This window comes from Mirounga angustirostris, unplaced genomic scaffold, assembly GCF_029215605.1.
Source record: "Mirounga angustirostris isolate CCGP_5_RB_7025 unplaced genomic scaffold, mMirAng1.0.hap1 SCAF_12, whole genome shotgun sequence".
Classification (NCBI taxonomy): Eukaryota; Metazoa; Chordata; class Mammalia; order Carnivora; family Phocidae; genus Mirounga; species Mirounga angustirostris.
The window spans coordinates 60,299,321-60,320,502 of record NW_026991720.1 but is presented as its reverse complement, the minus strand read 5'-3'; positions in this window follow the sequence as shown (position 1 = coordinate 60,320,502).

Sequence of the window (21,182 nt, the reverse complement as noted above, 5' to 3'; positions counted from 1 at the left end):
ACAGTGGTACTTGAACAGAGAGCACAGTCCATAGTTTTCCCCATTTGCAGAGCAAAACCTGAGGCCTCATGTGGCCAGAGAATTCAATGCACACTCTTGCCTGATTTAGGTCCCTAAACAATAAACTGTTCAGGCCTTAGGCCCCTTCCTACTGTCTCACCAGGACAGGGAAGATAATTCATAGCCCCACTTACTGCTGAGTCAAGTACCCAGTCCTGGACCTCTAGGAAAACTGGTCAAAGAACTCAGGAAACCATCCTACAGGTTTGCTTGGGCAAGAAACCAGGTTAGCAACCCTATCCAACTCTTCTCAACCAGCAGCTCTCCCACCCCACCCCACTCCACACCCCACCCAGCCACTACTTCAGACCTCAGGCAGTGGCCTCACCTCAAAATACAACTTATACAAACCTCAACTGCCCAAGGACATTACCAGCAGATACATCCATTAATCCAAACTGAGCTCACTGGTAAAGAACAGTCTCTGCCAAAGCAAGCCTGAAAAGTCTGGAAGAGGAGAGGACTTGCTCAAATGTGCAGATACCAATGTAAGGAATAAAGGGTGAAAATAAGGTAAATGTTATACCACCAAAGGAAACTAGTAAAACTCTAATAAATGACCCTCAAGAAATAGGAGATCTATAAGGAGTCAGACAAGGAATTCAGAATGATACTCTGAGAAGTTTGGTAAAGTACAAGAGCACACATACAGACAACTAAACAAAATTAGGGAAACAAGGCATGAACAAAATCAAAATCAGTTCAATAAGAAATAGAAACCTTCAAACACAAAACACACACAAAGACTAAAGAATTCAATAACAAGCTTCAAAAGCAGATTTGATCATACATAAGAAAGAACCAAGGACCTAAAAGACAAAACATATGAAATAATACAGCCAGAAAAAGAATGAAGAAGAGTGAGGAAAGCCTATGGAATTGATGGGACACAAACAATATCTGCATTATGAGAATTTCAGAAGAAGAGAAAGACAAAAGGATAGAAAATATATTAAAAACAATACTACCTAAAACTCCCTCCAAGTTTTTGGGGAGAGAAATGGAAATCAGGTATATGAAGCTTAAAAGACCTCAAATAGTTAAACTCAAATAACACTACACTGAGACATTATAATTATTATGTCAAAACTCAAATACAAAACAAAGTTGAAAGCAGCAAGAAAAAAATTAGAAGTTACATGGAAGAGAATTTGCAGAAGACAGCTGATTTCTCAACAGAAACCCGTCAGGTCTGGAGAGAATGGGATAATATATCCAAAATACTCAACGAATAAAACTATCAACCAGGAATGTTATACATGGCAAAGTAATCCTTCCAAAATGAAGGAAAGATGAAGACACCTCAGAAACAAAAGCTGAGCTTGTTCATCACTACAAGTCCTACCTTACAAAATGCTAAAGGGAGTTCTTTGTATAAAAGTAATAGGATGCTAATCAACAGAGTAACATCATAAGAACATAGGTAGATTAAAATGTACTGGTAGTGGTAAATATAAAATTAAAATTAGATTCTATAATATGGTAATGCTGGTTCATACTTCACTTACAACTCTGGTTTAAAAGTTAACAAATATAGTAAAAGTAACCATAACTACAATGATTTGTTATATACAAATGTTATACACAAAACATGTACACTGTAAGCAAATAACCAATAACCAAAACATGAGGAGCAGAAGTAAATGTGTAAAGTTTGGGGATTGGATTAAAGCTATCAGTTAAATATAGGGTGCTACAATTTTATATTTTTGGTAATCCTCATGGTATCTTTAAGAAAAAATGCATAGTAATTACACAACAGGTCATGATAAAAGACTCAAAGTATACTTACACCAACAGAAATAAAAACACAAAAAACAAGAGTAAGAAAAGAAATAACAATGGATCTACAAAATAGCCAGAAAACACACAAAATGGCAATAGTTAGTCCTTATTGATAATTACTTTAAATTCTCTAATCAAAAGACGTGTCATCAATAGCTGAATGGATAAAAACCATAATTCTGTGACATGCTGTCTACAAGAGACTCACCTACAAGAGACATATAGACTGAGAGCAAAGGAATGGAAAAAGTAACAAACAAATAGTAAACAAAAATACAAAACCAAACACTGTGGCTAGCCATACTTAAGTCTGAAAAATAAACTTTAGAAAGGGAAAAAGAGATAATGGTCATTATATAATAAAAAGGTCAATCCATCAAGAAGATAGAACAATTATAAATATTAATGCACCTAATACTGAAGCACCTATATACATAAAGCAAAAAGAAAGCCAGAAGGAAAAATTATAAAAGCAATACAGTAACAGTTGGAGATTTCAACACCCCACTCTCAACAATGGTGAGATCATCCCAGACAGAAAAATCAATGAGAAAAAAATGAATTTGAACAGCACTGTAAATCAAAGCGATCTAACAGATGTAGAAAGAATGTTCTATCAGACAACAGCAGAATACACATTCTTTTCAAGTGCATATGGAACATTTTCTAGAATACACCATATGTTAGGCAACAAAACAAATCTTGGCAAGTTCAAGAAGATTGAAGTATGTTCTCTGATCACAATGATATGAACTAGACATCAGCAACAAGAAAGTGTTAAAATTCATGAAAATATGGGAATTAAAGAACACTCTCCTGCACAACCAATGGATCAAAGAAGAAATTAAAGAAGAAATACAAGTATCTATAGACAAACAAAATGGAAACACAACAAACCAAACTTATAGAATGCAGCAAATGCAGATTTAAAAGGGAAATTCGCAGCAACAAATGCCAACATTAAGAAAAAAAAATCTCAAATAGGGCGCCTGGGTGGCTCAGTTGTTTAAGAGACTGCCTTCGGCTCAGGTCATAATCCTGGAGTCTCGGGATCGAGTCCCACATCGGCTCCCTGCTTGGCGGGGAGTCTGCTTCTCCCTCTGACTCTCCCCCTCTCATGCTCTCTATCACTATCTCTCTCAATAAATAAAAATCTTAAAAAAAAAAATCTCAAATAAAAATCCAAACTTTCCACCTAAAGGAACTAAGAAAAGAAACTAAGCCCAAAGTTAGCAGAGGAAGGGAAATAATAAAGATTAGAGCAAAATTAAATGATAGAACAGAAAAACAAAAGATTTTTAAAAACTAAGAGTTGGTTCTTTACAAAAACTATCAAAATTGACAAACTTTTACCTAGACTAAGGAAAAGAGAAAAGACCCAAATCAACAAAATTATAAATGAAAAATGAGACAGTAAAACTGATACCACAGATTTACAAAATATCAGTAAGAGGCTACTATGAACAACCATATACCAACACACTCGACAACCAAGAAAAAATGGAAAAATCTTAGAAACAATACAACTTAATAATCTGAAATCGGAATTAAAAAAAAAAAAAAACCTGAAGAGAACCATCAGTAGTGAGATTGAATCAGTAATCGGAAATCTCCCAATGAAGAGAAACCCAGGACCAGATAGTTTTAATGATGAATTTTATCAAACATTTAAAGAGTAATTAACACCAATTCATCTCAAAGTCTTCCCCAAAAAAGAAAAAGGAATACATTCCAGCTTATTTTACAAGGCCAGCATTATCCTGATACCAAAGCCAGAAAAATTCTATCACACTACCCAACTATAGGCTAAAATCCATAATAGAGAGAGATGTAAAACCTCTCAATAAAGGACTAGCAAACCAAATTCAACAGCACATTAAAAAGATCATACACAGGGGTGCCTGGGTGGCTCAGTCGGTTAAGTGGCTGCCTTCAGCTCAGGTCATGATCCTGGGGTCCTGGGATCAAGTCCCACATCAGGCTCCCTGCTCAGCTGGGAGTCTGCTTCTCCCTCTCCCTCTGCTGCTCCCCCTGCTTCTGCTCTCTTGCTCATGCCTTCTCTCTCAAATAAATAAAAAAAATCTTTAAAAAAAATGATCACACACCATGAGCAAATGAGAATTATCCTGGATTGCTAAACAATGTCATACACACAGTAATAGAATAAAAGGATAAAACCTCCTTGACAAACATCCATTCATAATAAAACTCTTAACAAACTAGGCATAGAAGGAATGTACCTGATAGCTCTGGTCCAACACAATGACACAGGAAGACCATCAACTCATCTCCTCCATGGACACATCAAATCTATCCTATTTATAGAGAAATTCCTCCTGAAGAACTGAAGGCTTACTGAACAGCTTCTTCAGAACAAAAGACCACATAGAGAACTGCAAGAGAGACAGCCATAGTAATAAAGGGAAACCACCAACACCCAACACTATGAACTACAGTGGAAAGAAAGTACTAAGGGAAAGTGAGCAGATTAATCTGCCCTGAAGGACAGAAAAAAAGCCACATTTTAGAAGAGCAACTCGTGTATAGAAGATCCAGCCCTAAAACTACACCAAATGGCTGGAAGTCTCTAGGTCAGAGCAGCTGGTGAGTGTAATGGTTTACACTCCCCAACCCCCAGCCTTGACGGTGCAGACCACAGTGGAGTTTCAGGTAACACAGTCTGTTGCCTCAGCCAAAACCAGGCCACTATGCTACACCAGCCTGGATGCCCTGGGGCACAGGGAAAAATCCGTGGTTTAAAAAAGCAATGAGAATATAGGATCTAGCCCTAGAACCTTGCCAAATGGCAAGAGAGCTGCTGGCACTCTTTCTGGAATGGAGGCATTGCTGAGCAGTATGATTTACATTTACCCTTCACCTTGATATCATAGAGGGGAGTGGAATGCAAGCAGGCACCCTAGTTGACCTACCACCTCAGTGACCCCCTAGGCCCCTAGACCACACAAGCCCCAGCTGTCCAACCGAAAATAGCCCCAGGGCAGCAAACACAGGGACATACTTGGTCAGTGCTCACTACAGCTTCAGTCATTGTACCAGCGTGACATAGAAGATTCCCAGACCTGTACCGCTTAAGCTGAAGACAGCTTGCTAGGGCACTCCCAGCACAGAGCACTCCAGGACCTCCTGGCCCATGCCTGATTTGGTTATATTTTGGCTATAGCCCTGCCAAAGACCCTCTGTGTCTTGAGACACCCTACCCTTCACCACACCTTGGCTCCAGTCACCACACCTATATTCCTCTTGGGCTGAGAAGAGTGAGACATACTGGCCTGCACCTACTTTAGCTTCAGTTGTCCTGTCATGGTGCCCTCTGTGTGCAGAACCCTGGGACTCCTTAGGCCCACACCCATTTCAGTTCCAGCCATTCACTGGAGCAGCTGAAGTATGGAAAGCAGTGGGCCCCCAGCCCTTATGAGGCACAGCTCCAGCCAGTTAGCCCAAGTCCCCAGGCACATACAGTCAACACAGGAAATGACCAGACACAAAAACATTCCTTCAACATTAGGAAAAGTAGGTGTTCTGCCTAATTTATAGTAACAAACACATGAAAACAAGCAAATTGGGAAGAAAAAAGAGTATGTTCCAAATGAAAGAACAAGACAAACCTCAAAAAAAGAACTAAAGTAAGATAAGCCATAGGTATCAGAGAAAGTATAAAGTAATGATCATAAACATACTCACCAGAACAGAGAAAAGAGTGGGAGAACTCACTGAGAACTTAAATCAAGAAATATAAAATATAAAATGTAACCAATCAAAATTGAAGAAAAAGCAACTGAAATGAAAAATACACTAAAGGGAATCAACAGATGAGTGGATGCTGAAGAACAGATCAGTCTACAAGTTAGGGTATAAACATCACCCAAGCTGAACATCAGAAAGAAAAAAAAATTAAAAAAAATAAGGATAGCTTGATGAGTTTTTGGACAACATTAAGTGAACAAACATTTGCAGTTTTGGAAAGACTGAAAGGGGCAGAAAACTTCCCTAACCTTGGGAAGAAAACAGACATCGAGGTTCAAGAATCACAAAGAGCTCCACACAGATAAACTTAAGGCCCACACCATGACACCTAAGATTTAAAATGTCAAACGTTAAAGATAAAGAGAAGCAAAAAGTTACTTAGAAAGCTAACACCAAAGGGCTATTAGCTGATTTTTCAATAGTAACTTTGCACGCCAGAAAGGAGTGGCTTGATATATGCAAAAAGCTGAAAGGGAAATGCCTATACCAAGCATATTCAACTTGGAAAAGGTTATCATTCAGAATTGAAGGAGAGATAATGAGTTTCCTCAGACAGACAAAAGTTAAAGAAGTTCATCACTAGTAAACCAATCTTACAGGACATGTTAAAGGGACTTTAAGAAAATTATGAATAAAAAGAGAAACTATTAAAATATATGCATAAAATGGGGAGGACTGGGCAGATAAGTTATTTTAGAAAGTGTTTTAACTTAAGTGACCATCAATTAATATAGATTGCAATACACTTATGATGCATTATGTGATTCTTATAGTAACCAACTAAAAACCTAACACAAAAAATAAAAAAGCCACGTATAGCACTACAGAAAGTCATCAATCATGAAGAGGTCAAGAAAGAAACAGAAGAACTATCAAACAACTGGAAAACATGTAACAAATGGCAATAAATACCTATCAATTATTTATTTTTTTAAAGGTTTATTTGAGAGAGAGAGAGCTGGGGGAGGGGAAGAGGGAGAGAATATTCAAGCAGACTGCCCATAGAGTGCAGAACCCCATGCAGGACTCAATTGCATGACCCATGAGATCATGACCTGAACCAAAACCAAGAGTTGGATGCCTAACTGACCGAACCACCCAGTGCCCCTCAATTACTACTTTAAATGCAAATGGTCTAAAGGCTCCAATCAAAAATAAAAGGTGGCAGAATGGATATAACACAACCCATTTATTTACTGATCACAAGAGACTCACTTCAGATGTCTGACACATAGAGATTCAAAGTGAAAGGATGAAAAATATATTCAATACAAATAGAAGAAAGAGAAAAGACTGTAACAAAGATAGAGGAGGACATTACCTAATGATAAAAACACAAAGCCCAGACTATTTGAGAAAAAAAGAAGACACAAAGTCAGAAAAGAAAAAGAATCAACAACTGACACCACAGAACTACAAAGGATTATAAAGACGACTACAAAAAACTATACGCCAACAAACTGAACAAAGTAGAAGAAATGGATAAATTCCAAGAAACATACAATCTTTCATACCTGACTCAGGAAGAAATAGAAAAATCCAAACAGATCAATTACTAGTAACAAAATTGAAATGGTAATCAAAAAGCTCTCAAGAAACAGAAGCCCAGTACCATACGGATTCACAGTTCAATTCTACCAAACATTTATAAAACAGTTAATATCTATTCTCAAACTATTCCAAAAACTAGAAGAGGAAAGAAAACTTTTAAATACATTCTACAAGACCACCATTACCTGATGTGAAAAAAAAAGATAAAGACAGATAAAGACATTACCAAGAAAGAAAACTACAGGCCAACATACCTGATGAATACAGATGCAAAAAATCTTTTTTTTTTTTTAAGATTTTATTTATTTGAGAGAGAATGAGAGAGAGAGAGCACGATTGGGGTGAGGGGCAGAGGGAGAAACAGACTCCCCACTGAGCAGGGAGCCTGATGTGGGGCTCCATCCTGGGACTCCAGAATCATGACCTGAGCTGAAGGCAGATGCTTAATCAACTGAGCTACTAGGTGCCCTAGATTCAAAATTTTTAACAAGATATTAGCAAACCACATTCAACAAGACATTGAAAGGATCATTCACCATGATCAAGTAGGATTTACTCCAGGGATGCAAGGATGGTTTAATATTCCACAAATCAATGTTATATACCTCATCAACAAAATGAGGACACAAATTATATCATTACCTCAAAAGAACAGAAAAATCATTGAACAAAGTTCAATATCTTTTCATATTAAACACTCTTAACAAAGTGTATTCAAAGGAAACACCTGAACATAACAAAGGCCATATATGAAAAGTCTACAGCTGACATCATACTCAATGGTGAAAACAAGAGCTTTTCCTCTAAGTTTAGGAATAAGGCAAAGAGGTCTACTCTCATCACTAATACTCAGCATAATACTTGAAGTCCTAGCCAGAAATCAGACAAGAAAAAGAAATAAAAAGCATCCAACCTGGTAAGGAGGAAGAGAAACTGTTCTTGTTTGCAGATGACATGATATTATACATAGAAAACCGTAAAGACTCTACCAAAAAGATATTTGAATAAATGCATTCAATAAAACTGCAGGATAGGGGCGCCTGGGTGGCTCAGTTGGTTAAGCAACTGCCTTCAGCTCAGGTCATGATCCTGGAGTCCCAGGATCGAGTCCCACACCAGGCTCCCCGCTCAGTGGGGAGTCTACCTCTCCCTCTGACCCTCTGCCCTCTCCCCTCTCATGCTCTCTCTCTCTCTCTCTCTCAAATAAATAAAATCTTTAAAAAATAAATAAAATAAAACTGCAAGATAAAAATACACAGAAATCAGTTGTGTTTCACTAATAATGAAATACCAGAAAGAGAAATTAAGAAAACAATTATATTTACAATGGCACAGAAAAGAAGAAAATACCTAGGAATAAACTTAACCAAGGAGGCAAAAGACCTGTTTTGTGAAAATTCTGAAACATTGAAAAGAGCTAATGAAGATGACACAAATGGAAAGATACTCCATGTTCATGGATTGGAAAAATCAATATTGTTAAAGGTTCATATCAGTCAATGTAATCCTTAAGAAAACACCAATAACATTTTTCATACAACTAGAACAAACAAACCTAAAGTTTGTAGGGAACCACAAAAGACCTAGAATAGCCAAAGAAATCTTGAGAAAGAACAACAAAGCTGGGGTACCACAATCTCAGATTTTAAATCATATTACAAAGCTTTAGTAATCATAACAGTATGCTACTGGCACAAAATAACCAGAAAGATCATTGGAACAGAATCGAGAGCCTAGAAATAAAGTCACACTTATATGGTCAATTAATCTTTGACAGAGGTGGTATGAATATGCAATGGGGGAATAGACAGTCTCTTCAGTAAATCATGTTGGGAACACTGGACAGCTACATGCACAAGTATAAAACTAAACCACTGTCTTACATAACACACAAAATAAACTCAAAATGGATTAAAAACCTAAACATATGACTTGAAACCATAAAGTTTCTAGAAGGAAAGATAGGCAGTGTTTTTGACATTGGTCTTAGCAAAATTTTTCTAGATATGTCTTCTCAGTAAAGGGCAACAATAGCAATAATGAACTATTGGGACTACACCAAAATGAAAAGCTTTTGCACAGCAATACCATCAAGAAATTGAAAAAGCAACCTAGTGAATGGGAAAATATACTGAAAAATTACATATTTGATAAAGAGTTAATAATTTAAAATATATAAAGAACTTATAGAGCTCAATACCAAAAATCAATCTGATTTACAAATGGCCAGAGAATCAGAATAGGTATTTTTTCCAAAGAAGTCACACAAATGGTCTACAGACACATGTAAAGATGCTGAACATCACTAATTGTCACAGAAATGCAAATCAAAACCACAATGAGATGTCACTTAACATTTGTAAGAATGGCTAGCTTTAAAAAGAACAAGTGTTGGCAAAGATGTGGAGAAAATCGAACCTTTGTCCATTATTGGTGGAAATGTAAATTGGTGCAGCAACTCTGGAAAATAGTAGGGTGGTTCCTCAAAAAATTAAAAATAGAAATACTATATGATTCAGTAATTCTAATACTGAGTATTAACCCAAACAAAAGGAAAACACTAATGCAAAAAGACATATACCCCAATATTAACTGCAGCATTATTTACAATAACCAGGTTATGGAAGCCACCCAAGTGTCCTCACATAGATGAATAACTAAAGAAGATGTGGTTGTATTTAGATACATAAGTTCTTTATATATTTTCAAATGAAGAAAATGATCCCTTTTATGATAGTATCAAAAATAATAAAATTCTTAGGAATAAACTTAACCAAGAAGGAAGATCTTTACTTTGAAAACTGTAAGACATTTATGAAAGAAAATGTGGAGACCCAAACAAATGTCAAGACATCCCACGTTTATGGATTTTAAGAATTAATATTGTTAAAGTGTCTATGCTACCCCAAAACATGTTTTCATTCAATTCAATCCTATCCAGATTCAAAAACCATTTTTTACAGAAACAGAAACAACATCCTAAAATGTATATGGAAACACAACAACCCCAAATAGCCAAAGTAATCCCAAGAAAGAAGAACACAGTGAGAGTCTTTTTTTTTTTTTTTAAGATTTTATTTGTTTATTTGACAGAGAGAGGCACAGCGAGAGAGGGAACACAAGCAGGAGGAGTGGGAGAGGGAGAAGCAGGCTTCCTGCTGAGCAGGGAGCCCAATGTGGGGCTCGATCCCAGGACCCTGAGATCATGACCTAAGCCGAAGGCAGACGCCTAACGACTGAGCCACCCAGGTGCCCGAGTCCTCTTACTTCTTGACTTTAAGCTCTATTATCAAGATATAATAATCAATATAATACATTATGAGCATTAAAACAGACATATAAACCAATATAACAGAATCAAGGGCCCAGAAATAAGCCCAAGTACATATGGTCAACTAGTATATGACAAAAAAATCAAGAATACTCTATGGAGAAAAGGCAATCTCATCTCATCAGTAAATGGTGCTGGGAAAACTGGATTTTCACATGTTAAAGATGAAACTAGACCTCTATCACATACATTCACAAAATGAATTTAAAACTTAAATATAAGGTCTAAAACTATAAAACCGATCAAAGAAAATCTAGGAATAAGTTCTTTGACATGGGTCTTGGCAATGATTTTTTTGGACGTGACACCTAAAGCACAAACAACTACTTAAATAAATAAGTGAAGTGACATCAAACTAAAAAGCTTGTGCATAGCAAAAGAATCAACAAAATGAAAATACAACCTACAGAATGGGAGAAAATATTTGTAAGCCATAAATACACACACACACATACACACACACACACACTGGATTATCTTCCAGGCATAAAACAAAACATAACAAAACAATACAAAACCAAGAAAACTGTGCCACTTGAAAACATGAATGGACCTTGAGGGCCTTATGCTTAGTGAAATAAGAGAAAAACACATACTGTATAATCTCACATGTGTAATCTAAAAACAAAAACAAAACAAAAACACAAAAAGATTACATTTTTGTTTGCCAGTTGTGGGGGTCAGGAGTAGGAATAATTGGATGGATGTGTTCAAAAGGCACAAACTTCCAGTTTTAAGATAAATGTGTACTAGAGATGTAATATAAAACTTGATGACTAGAGTTAACATTGCTATATCATATGTGTGTGTGTGTATGTGCACATATATATGTTTACCATTAATAGTGTGAATCCTAAATATTCTTATCATAATGGAAAACAATATTGTGTATATATAATGGATGTTAACTAAACTAGTTGTGGTACCTGCTTCATTATACATTTAAGTTCATCATTATGATGTACACACTAGGCTTACACAATGGTACATATCAATTAAATCTCAATAAAAGTGGAGAAAAAATCTTATGATTCTCTCAGGAGATACAGAAAAAGCATTTTTTAAATTCTTTTATTAGAATCTTTGTTAACTACAAAATATGGGGCTGCCATTATGTTTTCATTCAAGCAACTTTTATGATAGAAACCTTGAACAAAATAGTTGTAGAAAGAATATACCTCAACATAATAAAGCACAGACTAACAGTTAGCATTATACTTAAGAGTAAAAACTGATGTTTTGTTCCTGCTCTGAGAGTAAAGATAAGGATGCCCACTCTCACTGCTGTTATTCAACATAGTACTGCAAGTCCTAGCTAGAGCAATTAGACAAACCAAAGAAATAAAAAGCATCCAAATTGGAAAGAAAGAAGTAAAATAGTTATTTGCACATGATATGCTTTTATATATAGAAAACTTTATTGACTCAACCAAAAAAACTGTTCAAACTAACCAACAAATTCAGTGAAGCTGCAGGATATAAAATCAACAAGCAGAAATCAGCTGCATTCCTATGCACTAACAAAACATGTAAAGAAATAAACTATCTCAGAACAGAAATGATGGAAGAGGAGCAGGGGACCCTATTCCAACTGGTCCGCAGAATTTAGCTGGATATCTACCAGACCACTCTCAACACCCATGAAATCAGCCTGAGATGTAAGAAGATAGATCTGGATTTCCACAAACAGAATACCTCAGGAGGTTGGTTTTGAGGTACAAAGCAGGGAGCGGTGATTCCATGGGCAGATATCTGAGGATAAACGGAAGGGGGAGGGAGCCAGCTGTGCGGATCCTACACCGCCGGTGAGTGATAGCCTCCCGCACTAGGGACCGGACCCAGACTCACAGACCAGTAGAGGTGGGGAAAGGACCTTAGGGCAGTCCCCGGACAGAAACCCAGAGCAGCGAGGTCGCACGTGCGAACTGGGGGCAGCTGGTGGTTTTAGAAGCACAAAGGGCAGAGATGTGCCCCAACCTGGAGGCAAGGACTGAGAGCAATGCTGAGGGGCTCACAACCGAGAATACTGCAGTTTATAGCAGCATGGACAGAAATGGAGATAGTGTGGCCTGGAGAGCTCACTGAAGAACAGACGGCAATCTCTCTGCTCTGAGGCAGAGGGTTGGAAATGGTCTCTTCTGCTCTGACTCTCGGAAAAGACACGGAAAGCCACCAGGGAAAGCCACCAGAGAACAAAAGCTCCCCAAAAACGGTTTTCACTGAGCCCATCCCCCGCCACAGGGGGCAGGGCAACTCTGCCCAAACAGGTTTGCCTGAGTAACTGTGTGGCAGTCCCCTCCCCCAGAAGACAGGCTGGAAGGACAAGAGGCCAGGAACCCTAAGGTCCCTATAAATCAGGTGCATCTTGCTTGGGTCAATAATTTAGACTCTATACATTCTCTCAACCACCACTCAACAGAATGACTAGGAGGAGGAACCCCCAAAATAGGAAAGACTCAGAGATTATGACTTATGCCACAGATTTACAAATGGATTCAGATATAACCAAGATGTTGGAGATGGAATTCAGGCTAGCAATTGTGAAGACAATAGCTAGAATGGAGAAATCGATTAATGGCAACATAGAGTCTCTAAGGGCAGAAATGAAAGTTGAATTGGCAGATCTTAAATGCTATCAATGAGATCCAATCTAATCTAGATAATTTAACAGCTAGGGTAAATGAGGCAGAAGAATGAATTAGTGACTTAGAAGACCAATTAATAGACAAAAAGGGAAAAGAGGGGGCCAGGGAAAAACAACTCAGAATCCATGAAAATAGAATCAGAGAAATAAGTGACACCATGAAATGTTCCAATGTCAGAATTATTGGAATCCCTGAGTGGATGGAGAGAGAGAGAGGACTAGAAGATATATTTGAGCAAATCCTAGCAGAGAACTTCCCTAATCTGGGGAATGAAATAAATATTCATGTCCTAGAGGCAGAGAGGACCCCTCCCATGATCAAAGAAACAGGCCAACACCCTGGCATGTAATAGTAAAACTCACAAGTCTTAGAATGAAGGAAACCATCTTAAGGGCAGTTAGGGGGAAGAGATTCCTTACACACAGAGGGAGGAACATCAGAATAACGTCAGACCTAACCACAGAGAGCTGGCAAACCAGAAAGGCCTGGCAAGACATATTCAAGGTACTAAACAAGAAGAACATGAAGCCAAGAATACTTTATCCGGCAAGGCTGTCATTTAGAATGGATAGAGAGATGCAGAGCTTCCAAGGCTGGCAGAAACTGAAAGAATATGTGACCACTAAGCCAGCCCTGCAAGAAATATTAAGGGAGGGAGGGTTCTATAAAAGGAGAAAGACCCCAAGAGTGATATAGAAAAGAAATTTACAGGGACAATCTATAAAAACAAGGTCTTCACAGGCAACATAATTCATTTCTTTCAATAATCACTCTCAACGTGAACAGCCTAAATGCTCCCATAAAATGGCAAAGGTTTGCAGATTGGATAAAAAGACAGGACCCATCCATATGCTGCCTACAAGAGACTCCTTTTGAACCTAAAGATACATCCAAACTGAAAGTAAAGGGATGGAGATCCATCTTCCATGCCAACGGACCTCAAAAGAAAGCTGGGGTAGCAATTCTTGTATCAGACAAATTAGATTTTAAACTAAAGTCTGTAATTAGACACACAGAAGGATACTATATCATTCTTAAAGGATCTGTCCAACAAGATCTAACAATTGTAAATATCTATGCTCCCAACATGGGAGCAGCCATCTACATAAGCCAACTGTTAACCAAAAGAAAGTGTCATATTGATAACAATACGTTAATTGTAGGAGACCTCAATACTCCACTCTCAGCAATAGACAGATCATCTAAGCAGAAAATCAACAAAGAAACAAGAGCTTTGAATGACACACTGGACCAGATGAACCTCAGATATATACAGAACATTCCACCCTAAAACAACAGAATACTCATTCTTCTCAAGTGCACATGGAACTTTCTCCAGAATAGACCACATACTGGGTCACAAATCAGGTCTCAACTGATACCAAAAGATTGAGATTATTCCCTGCATATTCTCAGGCCATGATGCTTTAAAACTGGAACTCAATCATAAGAAAAAAATTGGAAGAAATTCAAACACTTGGAAACTAAAGACCATTCTTCAAGAATGTTTGGGTCAACCAGGAAATCAAATAAGAACTTAAACAATTCATGGAAATCAAAGAGAATGAAAACACATAGGTCCAAAACCTATGGGATATTGCAAAGGCGGTCCTAAGGGGGAAATACATAGCCATCCAAGCCTCACTCAAAAAAATAGAAAAATCTCGAATTCACCAACAAATGCTACACATTAAAGAACTAGAGAAAAAGCAACAAACGATGCCAAAGCCATGCATTAGAAGAGAAATAATGAAGATTAGAGCAGAAATCAATGACTTAGAAACCAGGAACACAGAGATCAGATCAACAAAACTAGAAGCTGGTTCTTTGAAAGAATCAATAAGATCAATAAACCACTGGCCAGAATTATCCAAAAGAAAAGAGAAAGGACCCAAATTAATAAAATTATGAATGAAAAGGGAGAGATTATGACTAACATCAAGGAAATAGAAACAATTATTAGAAATTATTATCAACAACTATACGCCAATAAACTGAGCAACCTGGATGAAATGGATGTGTTCCTGGAAACTTATAAGCTGCCAAGACTGAAACAGGAAGAAATTGACAACCTGACTAGGCCAATAACCAGTAACGAGATTGAAGCAGTGATCAAAAACCTCCCAAAAAACAAGAGTCCAGGGCCTGATGGATTCCCTGGGGAATTCTACCAAACATTTAAGGAAGAAATAATACCTATTCCCCTGAAGCTGTTTCAAAAAATAGAAACAGAAGGAAAGCTTCCAGACTAATTCTATGAGGCCAGCATTACCTTAATCCCCAAACCAGGCAAAGACCCCATCAAAAAGGAGAGTTCCAGACCAATATCCCTGATGAATATGGATTCCAAAATCCACAACAAATTCCTAACTAATAGGATCCAACAATACATTAAAAGGATCATCCATCATGACCAAGTGGGACTTATCCCCGGGATGCAAGGGTGGTTCAACATTCACAAATCAATCAATGTGATAGAACACATTAATAAGAGAGAGAAGAACCATATAGTCCTCTCAATTGATGCAGAAATAGCATTTGACAAAATACAACATCCTGGGAGTCTGCTTCTCCCTCTGACTCTCCCCTCTCTCATGTGCTCTCTCTCATTCTCTCTCTCTCTCAAATAAATAAAATCTTTAAAAAAAAAAAAAAACACATTAAGGGGCGCCTGGGTGGCTCAGTTGGTTAAGCGGCTGCCTTCGGCTCAGGTCATGATCCTGGAGTCCCTGGATCGAGTCCCGTATCGGGCTCCCTGCTTGGCAGGGAGTCTGCTTCTCCCTCTGACCCTCCCCCCTCTCATGTGCTCTCTCTCATTCTCTCTCTCTCTCAAATAAATAAAATCTTTAAAAAAAAATACATCCTTTCCTGATTAAAATTCTTCAGAGTATAGGGATAGACGTAACAATCCTCAAGTTCATAAAATCCATCTATGAAAAACCCACAGCGAATATCATCCTCAATGGGGAAAAGTTGAGAGCCTTTCCCTTAAGATCAGGAACACGTCAAGGATGCCCACTCTCGCCACTATTGTTCAACATAGTACTAGAAGTCCTAGCAACAGCAATCAGACAACAAAATGAAATGAAAGGTATTCAAATTGGCAAAGAAGAAGTCAAATTTTCTCTTTTCGCAGATGACATGACACTTTATGTAGAAAACCCAAAGACTCCACCCCCAATTAACTAGAACTCATACAGCAATTCAGTAATGTGGCAGGATGCAAAGTCAATGCACAGAAATCAGTTGCTTTCTTATACACTAACAATGCAACTGTAGAAAGAGAAATTAGAGAAATTATTCCATTTAAAATAGCACCAAAAACCATAAGATACCTTGGAATAAACCTATCCAAAGAGGTAAAGGATCTATACTCTAGGAACTTCAGAACCCTCATGAAAGAAATTGAAGAAGACATAAAAAGATGGAAAAGCATTCCATGCTCATGGATCAGAAGAATAAACATTGTTAAAATGTCTGTGCAACCCAGAGCAATCTATACCTTCAATGCCATCCTGATCAAAATTCCAATGACATTTTTCAAAGTGCTGGAACAGCCTTAAAATTTGTATGGAATCAGAAAAGACCCCGAATCGCCAAGGAAATGTTGAAAAAGAAAAAGCTGGGGGCATCACATTGCCCGATTTCAAGCTATATTACAAAGCAGTGATCACCAAGACAGCATGGTACTGGCACAACAACGGACATGTAGACCAATGAAAAAGAATAGAGAGCATAGATATGGACCCTCAACTCTATGGTCAAATAATCTTTGACAAAGCAGGAAAAAATATGCAATGGAAAAAAAGACAACCTCTTCAATAAATGGTGCTGGGAAAATTGGACAGCCACATGCAGAAGAATGAAACTCAACCATTCTCTAACACCATACACAAAGATAAACTCAAAATGGATGAAAGACCTCAATGTGAGACAGGAATCCATCAAAATCCTAGAGGAGAAGACAGGCTGTAACCTCTTTGATATTGGCCACAGCAACTTCTTTCAAGATACATCTCCAAAGGCTAGTGAAACAAAAGCAAAAATGAACTTGTGGGACTTCATCAAGATAAAAAGCTTCTGTACAGCAAAGGAAACAGTCAAGAAAACAAAGAGGCAACCCACAGAATGGGAGAAGATATTTGCAAATGACACTACAGATAAAGGGCTGGTATCCAAGATCTATAAAGAACTTCTCAAACTCAACACCCAAAAAACAAATAATCGAGTCAAAAAATGGGCAGAAGACATGAACAGACACTTCTCCAAAGAAGACATACAAATGGCTAACAGACACATGAAAAAATGTTCATCATCATTAGCCATCAGGGAAATTCAAGTCAAAACCACATTGAGATACCACCTTACACCAGTTAGAATGGCAAAAATGGACAGGGAAAGAAACAACAAATGTTGGAGAGGTTGTGGAAAAAGGGGAACCCTCTTACACTGTTGGTGGGAATGCAAGTTGGTACAGCCACTTTGGAAAACAGTGTGGAGGTTCCTCAAAAAATTAAAAATACAGCTACCCTATGACCCAGCAATTGCACTCCTGGGTATGTACCCCAAAGACATAGATGTAGTGAAAAGAAGGGCCATATGCACCCCAATGTTCATAGCAGCAATGTCCGCTATAGCCAAACTGTGGAAAGAGACGAGATGCCCTTCAACAGATGAATGGATAAAGAAGATGTGGTCCATATATACAATGGAATATTACTCAGCCATCAGAAAGGATGAATACCCAACTTTTACATCAACATGGATGGGACTGGAGGAGATTATGCTAAGTGAAATAAGTCAAGCACTGAAAGTCAATTATCTTATGGTTTTATTTATTTGTGGAACATAAGGAGTAGCATGGAGGACATTAAGAGAAGGAACGGAAAAATGAAGGGGGGGAATCGGAGGGGGCGATGAACCATGAACCATGAGAGACTATGGACTCTGAGAAACAAAGAGGGTTTTAGAGGGGAGGGGGGAGGGAGGATGGGTTAGTCCAGTGATGGGTATTAAGGAGGGCACATACTGCATGGAGCACTGGGTGTTATATGAAAACAATGAATCACTACATCACTACATCAAAATCTAATGATGTATTGTATGGTGACTAACATAATAAAATAAAAGTAAAAAAATAAAAGTAAAAATAAATCAAAATTAAACTAAAAAAATAAAAAAACTCTAAGAGAACAAAAATCAATAATACACTTGGAATATAAGCAACAAGTTGAAAGATCTATATAATGAAAGCTACAAAAACATGAAAGAAATTTAAGACACAAACACATGGAAAGATATACCATGTTCATGGATCACAATTTTGTGAAAATGGCTATACTACACAAAGTCATCTATAGATTCAACACATCCCTAGCAAAATTCTACTCATGTTTTTCACATAGAAAAAAACTAACCTAATGTTTTTATGGAACCACAAAACAGACATATAAAAACAAATATCCAAAGTAATCCTGAGAAAGAACAGTAAGTAAAATCAGCACATTCCTGATTTCCAATTGCACTGCAAAGCTATAGTAATTGAAATAGTATGGTGCTGGCATAAAAAAATAGACTCACTGCAATGACACAATAGAGATCACAGAAATAAACTCCCATATTTATAGTCAACTAATATTTGACAAGGGAGCCAAAAATACTGAACAGGGACAGGATAACCTTTTCAGCAAATGGTGTTGGGCAAACTGGATAACCCTATGCAGAAAAATGAAATTGGATCCCTCTCACACACCATTCACAAAAATTAAGTCCAAGTGGATTAAATACTTCAACTAAGAGCTCCTACTATAAACCTTCTAGAAGAAAACATAGGAAAGTAGCTCGTTGACAATGGTTTTGGAAATGATTTTTCAGATATGACACCAAAAGCACATGATACAAAAGCAAAAATCAACAAATGGCACTATAACAAACTGAAAAGCTTCTGCACAGCAAAACAAAGTATCAAGAAAATGAAAGGGCAATCTATAGGATGGGATAAAATATTTTCAAGCCATCTATCAGATAGGGACTAATATCCAAAATATAAAATGAATTCATACAACTCATTAACAAAAAAATCCAATAAAATCATGGGTAGAGGAACTAGTTATTTTTCCAAAGGAGTCATCCAAAAGGCCAAAAGGTACATAAAATGTACTCAACATTACTAATCATCAGAGAAATGCATATCAAAGCCATTAGACATCACTTTATGACTGCTAGAATGGCTGTCATCAATTAAGTAGGAGATAAGTGTAGGTGAGGATATAGAGAAAAGGAACCCCTGTGCTCTGTTGGTGGGACTGTAAATTGATTCAGCCATTGTGGAAAACAGTATGGAAGTTTCTCAGAAATTAAAAATAGAATTACCATATGTTCCAGCCATTCCACACATGTGTAAATATCCCAAAGATATGAAAACAGGATATCTAAGAGATATATGCACTTACATGTTCATTGCAGCATTATTCACAAAAGCAATATATGAAAAGAATGTGTGTTCATCAACACATAAATGGATAAAGAAGACATCATGAGAGTTCTATGAAGAAGGAAAAGTAAGAGGATCCCGAGCTCACCTCCCACAGGCACAACAAGGAAACTATATATATCACAACTCATTCTGAACATGACTTGAAGATATGCAGAATGGATCTTCCACCATTAAAGACATAAAGGTTAAGCCATATAAAGAAAGGTAGAAGGGGCAGAGATGTGGTCTAGAACAAAATTCCTGGCACAACGGCCCATAAGAAGGAGGGATATCATAGGCATAAAGGTCTTCCCCAAGGAGTGAAGAGATAAGCCCCACATTGGACACCCCCGGTTCTGGCAACCTGCACCAGGAAGACAAACTGATGACAGGCTTTGAAAATCAGTAGAGCTTAACTCCAGAAAAGCTGAAGAGCTATAGAAAACCAAGCCACACAGAAAGAGTCATTTGAAAAGCACCTGTGTTATATGTGAAGGAGATGTGATTAATTTTAGGCCAAATGCCAGATGGGAAGAGACATGTAGGAGTTTTCTCTGGGATGAGATGTACTGGCAGGCACCTTTATATTTTTGCCCTCCTTCAGCCTAGCTGACCTGATGCTTGAAGAAGCCAGTTCTGACACTCTCCATCTACCTTGTTAGCACCACTTTCCTGCCCCAGCTTTCCCCTGAAGACCCACCAAAACCAACCTGCTTTCCCCAACAGACACCCCTCCTAAACACCTCCAGCCCCAGCACACCTAGCACACAGCCTTGGTTGAAACTGGCATCCCCCAATAGTGACAACTACCCACCAGCATGCCTACAACAGTTGCAGTCCAGTCACAAAAGGAGGGTGCATGCAAATCACACAGTTCAAACATATGGACAGCCTGGTTCTGGTGACTGAAGTCCTTGCACTACTGAGCTCCACAGGAAGCTTTCTACATAAGGCCTCTACTTTCAAGACAAGGTGACCTAATATATAAAGACAAAAAGAGAGCCACACAAAATGAAGAGATAAGGAATATATTCCAGTGAAATAAGAAGATAAAAATTTCAGAAAAAGAGCTAAACAAAATGGAGACTACCCAGTAAAGATTTCAAAGTAATGGTCATAAAGATGTGCACTGGATTTGAGAAAAGATTGGATGAAATCAGAATTTCAGCAAAGAGAAACAAATTTTTAAAAAGAACCAATCAGGGCTGAAAAATACAGTAACTAAAATGAAAAATACACTAGGGGTTAACAACAGCAGATTAGAAGATGAAAAATGGTTAATCTGGAAGACAAGGTAGGTAATGAAAAGCACCCAAGCTGAACATCAAAAAGAAAAAAAAAAAAAAAAAAAACCATTTTTTTGGGGAAAAAAAAAATTTAAAAATGAGGATAGGTTAAGGGACCAATGGGACAACAGGTATACTAACATTCACCCTGTACAGGCTCCAAAAGGAGAAGAGACAGAAGCAGGCAGAAAGCTTATTTGACAAAATAACAGCTGAAGAATTCCCTAATCTTTGAAAGAAAACAGACATCCAGGTTTAGGAAGCACAGACATCTACCAAAAATA